This window comes from Corvus brachyrhynchos, unplaced genomic scaffold (assembly GCF_000691975.1).
Source record: "Corvus brachyrhynchos isolate BGI_N302 unplaced genomic scaffold, ASM69197v1 scaffold413, whole genome shotgun sequence".
In the NCBI taxonomy this organism is placed as follows: domain Eukaryota; kingdom Metazoa; phylum Chordata; class Aves; order Passeriformes; family Corvidae; genus Corvus; species Corvus brachyrhynchos.
In genome coordinates this window covers 323,504-331,428 of record NW_008237240.1, presented here as the reverse complement: position 1 = coordinate 331,428, position 7,925 = coordinate 323,504, and positions in this window count along the sequence as shown.

Below are 7,925 nucleotides of genomic sequence, written 5' to 3'. Positions count from 1 at the left end.
GGGTTGGCAAAAACAGAATCACAGGATTGGTAAGGTTGGAAAAGAGCTCCGGGATCATCCGGTCCAAATTAAGACCCAACACCACCTTGTCCATCAGACCGCGGCACTGAGTGCTACATCCAGTGTTTCCTTAAACACATCCAGGGATGGGGACTTCACCAGGTCCCTGAGCAGCCCGTTCCAATGTCTAATCATCTTCTTCTGTGAAGAAATCCTTCCTGATGTCGGACCTGACCCTCTCCTGGCGCAGCTTAGGTCATTTCCCCTCGCCCTGTCCCTTGTTCCCTGGGAACAGAGCCCAGTTCCCATCTGGCTGCCCCTCCTGTCAGGGAGATGTAGGGAGCAGTAACATCACCCTTGAGCCTCCTTTTCTGCAGGCTAAACACCCCCAGCCCCCTCAGCCACTCCTCACAGGGCTTCTGCTCCAGACCCTTCCCCAGCTTTGTTGTCTTTCTCTGGACACAGACCACATCAGCCCTGTGGTGTTTCCTCAGCCAAGCCCTGGCCATGTACCCGAGCACCTTTGCCTCCTTATCTAAGCCTCACTGAGGTTCAGTGCTCCAGGACGAAAGGACATATTCTCAAGTTGCACCAGGGAAGGTTCAGGTTGGACATTAGGAAGAATTTCTTCACTGGAAGGGTGATTAGACATTGGCACAGTCTGCCCAGGGAGGTGTTGGAGTCCCCATCCCTAGAGGTGTCCAAGGAAGGCCAGGACATGACAGTCAGTGCTCTGGGCTGGGTGACAAGGTGGGTCATGGGTTGGACTCGATCATCTTGGATGTCTTTTCCAACCTAAATGATACAATGATTCCTAAATCTCATCATTCTGGCATCACCAGGATCTATCAGGGCTCGGCCCTGCTGTTCCTGACAGCACAAATCATTTAGGGGGTTTTAAACCTTCAGGTTATTCCACCACTTCAGCCAGTGGCCAGGGCAAGAAGCATGCAAGCTTTTTGTATTCAAGCATGCCCCAATTTTTTGCTCTGCTGAGAAGGGTAGCCTGCAGTGGAGTCCTCCCAAAGCCTTATGCAGTGCTCTCTGCCACCAAGGTGTGACTGGTCAGCCTCCACTGTAAGAACACCACTAGAGAGCAAAAGGTGGTGGGAAGCAGGCACCAGCTCTGTTTTCTCCAAGCAATGTGCTCCTCTCACATCTGGCTACATCTTTAACAGCTGGCAAAGGCCTTTCTCAGTTCTCACCCGCGCCCACAAACCCTTCTGCACAAGTACCAGTTTCAAAGACGTGTGGAGAGTATCTGAGGATGGGTCAGGCTGGAAGGGACCACAGTGGATCAGCTGGTCCCACCTCCCTGCTCAAGCAGGGCCATCCCCGGGCACAGGAATGTATCCAGGTGGTTCTGGAGCATCTCCAGTGAGGGAGACTCCACAACGTCTCTGCACAATCTCTGCACAATCTGTTCAGTGCTCGGTCACTGCACAGGGAGGAAACTCTTCCTCATGTTCAGGTGGAACTTCTGTGCATCAGTTCCTGCCCATTTCTCTCGTCCTGTTGCAGAGCCTGGATCCATCCTCTGGGCATCCCCCCTTTTAGATATTTATACACACTAATGAGGTCCCCTCTCAGTTGTCTCTTCTCTAGACTGAACAGCCCCAGCTCCCTCAGCCTTTCCTCATAGCAGAGATGCTCCAGTCCTTTATTTTGTCACTCTCCACTGGCCCTGCTCCAGGAGCTCCCTGTCCTGAGGAGCCCAGAGCTGGACACAGCACCCCAGATGTGCCTCATCAGGGCTCAGTAGAGGGGCTGCTGGAAATGCTCTTCCTGATGTACCCCAGGGCACCATTCATGGCCATACTGTGACCGTCTTGTCAGGTGCTTGGGGAAACTGAAACAAAGCAGTATTTGAATTTTGAAAATATTGTACTTGGCAAAACAGTGTGAATTTCAGCATGGGGAACCATTTCTTCTTTCAAAATGACTCGTCAGCAGATTGAAATGACTACAGGAGTAGTAAGGGGAGTTTTTTCAAGGATCTAACTGCATGTACAAATTGTTTGCTTTTTCAAAGACTGAAGCTGACTGGCAGTTTTTGTATAGTCTGCTTTTACTTATTTTCCCTGTATATTTCAGTGCATAATCCCATGGACTTTTGTATGGTTTTCTCCAGCATCCAGCACTTCAGAGTGGTTTATCCTATTTGCAGTGCACTCACTTTATCAGAGTAAGTATAAATTAATTCAGAATAGTCATCTGTATGTGTACAATGCATGTGAGCCTGGATCCTGCAGCTCCAAAATTATTTTTTTTTTCAGTATTAACTTCAGACTATGAAGTTGCATCTTCTGCCAGTCTCACCTGGGTACAGAGATGAAAAATTGAAAATCCTTTACATTTATTGTTTAAGAATGATGAACTGGAGGGAAGAGTACGGTGCCACACTTGGTGCTACATCCATTCCTGATCTCCCTCTGACAGGTCCTGTCACTTTTGCTGGCATCACACAAGGTAAAAAACATCACCCCAGATTAGAGCAGGAGGGAAAAGGATGGAGGTTTGTTAATAGGAGACTATCAGGAAATTTGAGCTAAGCACTTCAAGAGTGTGAAATAAACAGGCATGTAAATGTGGGCAGTAACTCCCAGTAAGGGAATGTAACATTTCCTTGTAAAAGAGGGTACAGCCCTCAGCTTTGGAATGGAAATAGAAACATTATTGTGGCTATTTTCATGTGAATGCCTTTTATTTGTTTTGTTGGTTTTTTTTGTTGTGGTGGTTTTAATGTTGGGGTTGGGTTTTTTCCCCTCAGTCTGGTAGGGCTTTGTGGCAGCACTGCTTTATAACATAACCTTTTCAATAAAATCATCACAAAAGAACCTAATTCCCAGGCTGTGCTCATTTAGTACTGGTGTTTTCTCCATAGGATCCAGGCCCTAACACTCCTTCCCCTTTGCCCCCTAATTCAGGATATTACAACATAACTGAGAAAAAAAAAAAATGAGTAACCACAACGAGCTCCACAATTCCTTCTGCCATTAGATTCCCACCCAATCCACGTGCCAGGTGATTTCTCAAGCAACAACGGGCTACCTGATAGGCTGGGGTTATCAGGAACAACCATAGTGTCAGCACAGCACACGTGGAGAACTCTGCTCCTGAACAAACAGGGAAATAAATGGTCTGTGTTAAGCAACAGGTCAAATTAGTGAAGGAGAGTGGAAAACCATCTGTTACACCTGGGTATGTAGGACAGCACAGCACACAGAGACAACTGGCTTTTATTGTATGTACAGCAGGTGTTACTTCTTTAAAAAATCCTCTTAGGTTTTTGTAGTGAGATAATAAATCTGTACATCATAGATTTCATAATTGCACCAACTTAGGTTTATGTATGCACAGAAAGAAAAACACACCACAGAAGAAGTGACTATGACGGCTGATGCTAGAAAAAAAAGTTTTATCCCACCTGGAATAATACAGAGCATAATACATCATTGGGAAATACAGAGTTATAGTACTGGAAAGACCTCAGATCCATCCTTCCCAGCTATTTTCACACCATGCCAGCACCTTGCATAGCAGCAGTTTGGATATCCTGAGTGAAGTGGTATTACTCACCCTTAACTTAAAGTAATCACCCTTGTTATATAATTAATCTGGAGTTGTTTGTCACCATGGTGGAGGCTTAGCAATGTGCAGAAGCATATGCTGACTTTAAACACATGAATAAATCCACTTAGGTCCTGTGGAGGTCAAAGCATGAGGTCAGCTGTTCCCCCTCACAACAGGAATGTCTTAGCCCGGAGCTATGGCACAGTTAATTCTGCACCAGGGTAAGCACTTGTCTCAAACCTCAGCTCTCCAGTTCAAAGCCTGCAATAAACCCAATTGAAAAATCCAGGCAGCTCTCACCTTGCTCTTTGTAACACCCGAAGCTACCAGACCTAAAAAAAGTGCTAAAACAAGAGCAAGATTCTTATTTTGCTTCCCCATCCACATTTGATAGCATTTTATGCTTTCAACTTTGGTTTTTCCTATGACATCTTGCACATCAAGAACACCAAAACTCTGCAAGAAATACACAGCAGAAAGTTTTCACTTGAAAAACACCTAGAACCAGCAAGGAAATGCAGCATCAGGAAATGCTGTAAAATTCCACTGATGCCCAAAACTGGTGTAACTGCCAGGCAATTTCATCAAAAAAGCAGCACTGTAAGTCCAGTCCTTTCAAGAGCAAGACAGATACAAGGTCTATATGGCCTGGAGCCCCAGCCTGTCTCCCAAAGAAAGAGCAGGGAAAAAAAAAATCTGTCAGAAAGCATAAGAATAAAACCCAGTATTTATGCCTGCACAGTGTATGACCTGTCCATTAAGTTGTTTTGCAAAGGTATTTCGCTTTCAAAATGAACTTTGTCCCACCCTGCATTCCTTCTGCCTCAGATTCCCAAGTTTTATATATTGTTAGGAAATGACTGTAATTTCTTCCTGGGCAAGTAGGATATGAAATACCAGGGATCTAGGGATAAAGTCCTCCCCTCCTTTCTGAAGTGACTTTGGAAGTGATCTCCATCACTTTATTAAAGTTACTTAGCTTGTATTCCCACTGGAGATATTAGGTAGTTTTATTGCTTTAATCTACAAAGAGCAGTTTAATTCCTGTACTATTTACTCAGTCAAAATTCACACTAAAGCCAAGGCAAATCTTGGTTAGGTGAGGATAGGTGTTGTCTCCATCAAGGCAAATTTAAATTTTAAACATCATAAAGCAAAACTACAAACACAGATTAAGAAGTTTCAGCTATGGGCAGAAAAATTCTTTAGAAAGGAAAAGCAAGCCTTCATCTCTTAGTCCTCATGAAATAAATACCATGCCTTCTTTGCTGTACAGAACACCCAGAAACACAAAAGTGTGAGAAAAGGGACAAAAAGGAATTAGTATTTCACAGGTTGTTTCCAATCTACTGTTCTGACATAATTAAATTGCAAGGCAGTAAATAAGTTTTCAGGGTAATAGTATGTAAAGATTTTATCTATGGGTCAAGTGGGTAGTTATTAAATTCTTTAAAATTTTAATAACCAGACATTTGAACAATGGATCAAATTACAAAAACACAGATGATTCCCTCTGGTATCCTTCACAAAACTGCATAGGACACATCACGGTGTTGTTTGTGCCAGTTGACAAATCCAGTCTTTCTGACCCACACCTGCAGTGTGGATCCTGCAGGTTGTGAGGATCCAGCTCACACTGACCCAGATACACAAAAAATGTACATCCTCAGATCTCCTGATCTTAAATGACAACCTAAGGAGGGAATGGGATTCCATATTGTGGGTCTTTGGGGTTGTCACGACTGAGCAAATCAATTGTCCCTTTGTGTTTAGTGCCTGAGCTTGTTTTTACAGCAGGACATAAATTATTTGCTGAGGAGTAAGAAGTGAGGAACACACCAGCCAGATACAGAGATCCAACATCAAACCAAACAATGTTTATTTTCCTGAGGAGTGATGGCAAGTAAAAAACAAGATTCCCTTTTTACACCAAATGCCTTGCTCTCTTCATCTGAAGAATCCATTCTCTCTCAACACATGTGAGCCCAAACCTTCACACAGTTTGCAGTAAAGAATGTTCTTCATTCCCACCATCAGGGCAAGCATTCAAGTGATCATCAAGACCTTAAGATGAACCAAACCCCCACTTTTTTCATGTGTATCCATCCTCTGGGTTAAGCTACAAGCAAACCCTACTCCTGTATCCTGCAAGTTACTCAGTCCTATTTCACCCCATTCTACAGCATGTGCTAAAGCTTCTGTAAATTAGAATCCCAGCTCAGTAATTTAAGAAGACTTCAAGTAGGTTATATACTGCCTCTACATTCCCAATTCCACAGCTCTTTGTTTTTAGTGTATGGATGTGCTACCCATGGAGCACAGATTCACTTGGATTTCTTGAACTCAGTGATCAGTTGTGGTTTTGTCCTTCAGCAACAAAGACTGAGCATTTAAAAATGGCAGGGACTTGACCCCTACCCTGCCCCATAACACAGAGAGTTCCTGGTAAAATCAAGAGGAAAAGTGTCTGTTGAGGGAACATGACATCAGGGGTTTTAATGCTCACATCATGAACCACTGTAGAACAAATGAAGAAACAAAGCTTCTACTTTGTATTAAATCAGAAATAAACAAAACTGTTCAGGCACATTCAAGCTGGACAGACCTGTGTTACTGAACTGGGATTTGTAAGCACATTACAGCTCCAAAAGATTAATTTGTAACCAATTTTCAAAATGAGGAACATTAAAATGCCTTCAAGTGTTTCCATAACAAGCAGCATGCTTAAACGTACAACTATTTGATAGTCTGGTCTACTGTACAACCACAGTGATCTTAGGAGGTGACACATAAACAGTATTTTTTAACAGTTAAAAGATTTTGTCAGTTCAGTTCTAACATTTTCTTGGTAAAAAAGAAACCAAAGCCCCTCTACTCTGATACCGATTTACCAGGGAACCTTGAGTCCGTCAGAAGTTTGAAATGTATTTCTTCAGTGAGTTTCTATTTTTGATGAATGCTTTAAGTTGAAAGCCAAAGTGTTGGATAGCTTAAAGAGAGGAAAGGGGCCAGGGAAAAAAAATCACTGTTGGCAAAGTAGGCACAAGGTCTCTCATCCATTTACATCAGTAATTTAGTTGGAAAGAATGGATATTTTTCTTGGCTTTAGACAACAGGCTTGGCCCTTTGTCCTCAGCAGGAATGTAGATGATGGAAAAGTACAGGTAAAGCATGAAAGATGGTACCTGTGAAATACTGACATTTTACTCTTCTTAACAGCCAAAATGAGAACTTTGCCTTTACTTCCATCAGTTTTTCATTTTAGACTAAAGGAGCCAGCTGCAGTATTTAAGCAAGAAAAAAAGGTTAAAAAACTCATCTGACCAACCACTCAGCACATGACAACACTGGTAGATCTAGAAACTGAACTAAGGGAATTACTATTTTCTCAAAAGCTTTCTTCACAATTTTGTTTTTTAAGATCTCAGTAAGTGTTTGGCAAGTAAGACAAGCTATCCAATGAAAAGCACTGTAGGGTTAACTACGCTCTATTCACTTATTGCTCCTAGCTTTGCATTTGATATGATGGTTTATGTACTTGTCTAACAAGCACTTGGGAGAAGGAATTAAGAGCCCCTAAGATGAGTTTTTGCATCAGCAATAAAGCTTCTCACACAGGGAAGAAAAGCTACATGTAAGAGTTTGCAAATACTTTGTTTGCAAGTAGACTCAAGTAGATTTAAAAAAAAAAAAAAGTTCTGTTTTTTTAAGCCTAACTTTTTTTAAGCAGAACATTGAACAATATGCTAGTATTGGTATTTGCATAATTTATTGATTTATGGCTAATATCAAAGGCATCTCTCCACCTACACGGGCCAAGCAGTGATTACAGCAGGCTACAGTTATTACAGCAGGATATCAGAGTCAGCATTTTCCTTCTGCTTCTGAACATTTACCCGCTTCCAAATTACAACACAAACTGGATCTGGGCCCCTTTTTGTTTTCCCTTGCAGGCTGACCAGAAAAATCAGTTGCTACTGTTGCAGGCTGCAGTGAGGGGGCACAGTGGTGTCTTCTCTCTCTGTAGAGGTTCAGTCACATGTAAGCGGGTGTGATGTTTCAGTTCTGAGCTCCCTGTTGATGTAAACCAGGTAATCACGTTTGGGTCCTCCCCACAGGATCACTCGGGCTGGAAGTCACAGTGGGCTCATCTGGTGCCACCTCCCTGCTCCAGCAGGGCCATCCCAGAGCACAGGGCACAGGGTTGTGTCCAAACACTTCTGGAGTCAGTGAGGGAGAATCCACAGCCTCTCTGGGCAATCTGTCCCAGTGCTTGGTCACTGCACAATAAAGAAGTTCTGCCTCCTGTGCAGGGCAATTGCCGGGCTCAGGCCCTGCCCGTGGCTCTCGTG